Raw genomic sequence first — 3,591 nt, forward strand, 5'->3', positions numbered from 1 at the left:
ACGACGACTCCGAAATTATTGAGGCAAGATCCAAATGCTGATGGGTCGGGATTCGGTTCCAAAGTATGACCCTACGACGGTTAATGGTTCATTCCGAGATGGTCCGAAGAAGGTTCGAGCTACAACAAGGACAGAGTAGTGGATTTTCAGCCTAAATCCACTGATGCCGGTATGAGAGACCTAGAGGAGAGGGCTAATTTGCTTCTTACAGCCCCTTATCCAGAGAGATTGGTGCCGACAAAGGAACATGTATCGTTTAACAAGTTTAAAGATGTTATTCGTAGTTTAAATGTGCAAGTTCCTTTCCTAGAATTAGTTAATCAAGTGACTGCCTATATGAAATTTATGAAGCATTTGTTGTCTAAAAAGAAGTCACTTGATCTTTGTGCAACTGTCGCACTAATCGAGGAGTCATCTTCCTATTTGACTCATCGCACCTCATAAGCTAGAAGACCGGTAGTTTTTCGGTCCCATGTAATATTGGCACCTTTTCTATTGAGAAGGCATTGTGTGACCTAGGGGCCGGTATTAGTGTTATGCCTTTGAGTCTTGCTAAGAAATTGAGATTGACTAGGTTTGCAATTACAAACATGACAACGGTGCAGATGGCCGATCGTTCGCGGTCCGGCCTATAGGAGTCTTAGAGAACATTCTGTGCAAATAGGAAAGTTCTTTTTCCCGATTGACTTCATTGTGCTAGATATACCCGAGGATTCTCATATTCCTATCATTTTGGGTAGACCATTTCGCACACTTTCTTTGGTGCGATTATAGATGTTGGCTCAGGGACATTGACCTTTAAGGTAGGAAAACAGTCCATTGTTTTTGCCCAGACCTATAAGAAGAAGGATGCTATGTACCCAGTAACTTGCAATGTAGTTAAATCTTATGTTGTGTTGCCTGATATGTCTGCCCCTATGCATAATTCTGCTATAACACCTCCGCGCCAGATTGGGAGCAAATTGGAGGAAGATCCTTCTGTTTTGACTATTGCAGGAGCTGGGTTGGGGAATTTAGAGCCGCATGTTGCTCCAGTTGTGAGAGAGCTCATTGTGCAGAAAGGCGGTCTAGGGTGTCTGAGCTATGCAACTGATGAGGAGCCTGATGAGGAGCCGGATGAGGAGCCAGTCAAAGTGACGGAGTCCGATTTGGATTTTGATGAGCCAGACGAGGTCAGTGATTGGGAAGATGTTAGAGATGTTAATCCGTTGAGTTCTGCGGATATTGGAGTTGTTAGGAGTGCAGCTGAGAGGATGAGCAATGTAGAGGCTACTTCTTGTAGCCAGAAGCCGAGCAAGTGGGCCATTCCGTGGTCATTCTTGATCAACTATTAGTTGATCAAATCCTTTTAAAACAATATATTTACTATTTTTTTTGTTAGACTATTTATTGTTTTGGTGTGCGCGAAACTTCGATTTAATTGGTTTGGTTAGGATTTTTTTTAAACTATAGACTTTTCATTTGGGTAGCGCAATTTTGGAGCACTTTATTATGTGCATGTTTGCAGGTATTTAGACCATATAAACTCAATTCATTGAGTTAATTCGAAGAAAAGAGGCAGAATCGTCAGGTATGCCAGTCGATCGACTGGACCCCCTGGTCGATCGACTGATACGGAGGACTCCAAAGGCATTGTTCCCAAGTGCTCTAGTCGATCGACTGATACCTATTGGTCGATCGACCACCTCCTGTGCTGATTCTCTTTTCTTCTATTCTTATTTTTTTGCACATATTTCTCGTTCCTTAGTTGTTTTCTCGGAATTATGCGCGGTATTTTTGTGTTTTCAGGTACCTTATGGTAGCAATGGGCTCTTTGAAACCTCCTAGCTCACTTATTTGGTTTTGGGAGGTTTCCTTTTGCTGCGCTTAAAGTCTTGTGAGTTCCCCATGTCTCCTTCATGTCTTTTTAGTTAATATTATCGCAAACTCCCATTTCCCTTGATTATTTTCTCATATGATTTTGCACAATGAGGGCATTGTGTGATTTAGTTTGGGGAAGGGTTTTGCGTTGCATTCATTCTGTTTCGCATTCACGTTTACATTTTTGTCTTGCATTGTTGTTTATTTTCCTCTTATATACAGAAAATCCAAAAAAAACAAAAATTGAAAAATTTCAAAAAAAAATTTTGCACGTTTATTTTAGCATGTAGGTCGAGTCGGAACGGTAGTAGTTCAATGATGACATTGCATTTTCAGCTGTTTATGCCTAAGCCGTGCTTAATTGACATGTTATTAGTAGAACCACATATGCATACCTACGAGTTTTTGTTAAATTATTTGCTGAATTTGAAATTTGACTTTGAATTTTGGCAAACTACATTATATTCTGAGTTTTAGAGCCTTATAACTGGTGATATTCATGACCGGTTTATTTAGGAATGTGAGTAGTACTCCTTATGAGACATGTTATATCAATATGCATAAATATGAACTTAATCTGCTTAATACGTGTATGCATTCGGTTTGTGGTATGTTGGCACATGTGGAAGAGGCCACCCCTTTATTCATTTTTCCCATAAGCCTCACACTTGCAGAAATAGCCTTTTTGTCCTATTAACTACATCATATATTTAGCCTGCCCTTGTCAAGCTAGTAGTTTTAGGTTTTGGGATTGTTACTTCATTTTTGGTTGCATATGCTCTTATTGAGATGATATTGGAAAGATGAGAAAGGAAAAGTGAAAGAAAGATGAGAAAAGAAAAAAAAAAGAAAAAAATCACATGATTGAATCTTCATTAGTTGGTGATTTTATTTTCCCATGTTGCGATTAATATCATTTGGGGAATTAAGTTTGTATGGAGAATGTGAGATTTGTGCTTACTGTTAGCACCACTTTATTGTTTAATCTTGAGCAAGAAGTTGGAATGATTTATTAATTTGGTTCCCTTAGTTACTAGCTTGGCTTATAACTCTGTTTTTACCAAATTCGTCTTAGCCCCTTCTTACCCATAACCTCACATATCCAAATTGTACCCTCGGCATGTGTCAATGGTCTTTAATGGTTGGAATGCATATGTACGGTTGTAGAGATTATTTTCATATTAGACTGCAGGCATGTTTTTATAGGTCGTAGTTAGGTGAGAGTCTTTACAAATATTACTTCTTTCTATCTTTACATATATTCACCTGTATTTATTGAGTGATTTGAGCGACCCATGAGAGTCCAATATGATAAGTCTCTATAGTTTAAAGTCCAGCAATTTTTAACGACTACATAACTCGTTTCCATAATTCATATTACTAATTGATTGTTGATTTTTAGCATTAAACTGGTTTAGGCTTTGCAGTTTGCATTTAGCTCTGAGAATGAACGCGTTCCATTAGGCTTTAAGATCGAGTCTAGTTCTTGCTTGGGGACAAGCAAGGGTTTGGTTTGGAGAAGTTTGATGCGTGTCCTAAATATGATGTTTTACACCCTATTTTACACGCATTTCAGAGCTCAATTATGTAGTTTATGCTACTATTTTCCCTATTTCCGTCTACTTTCGTGTTTTTGTGTAATATTGCAGAAATGGGAAGAATGCAGCGGAAAATGAGTCGAATCCATCCCCGAGTACTAGGCATAGGACTCGACGTGAAGTAAAGACTCGG

Source organism: Silene latifolia, chromosome 7 (assembly GCF_048544455.1).
Source record: "Silene latifolia isolate original U9 population chromosome 7, ASM4854445v1, whole genome shotgun sequence".
Taxonomy (NCBI): domain Eukaryota; kingdom Viridiplantae; phylum Streptophyta; class Magnoliopsida; order Caryophyllales; family Caryophyllaceae; genus Silene; species Silene latifolia.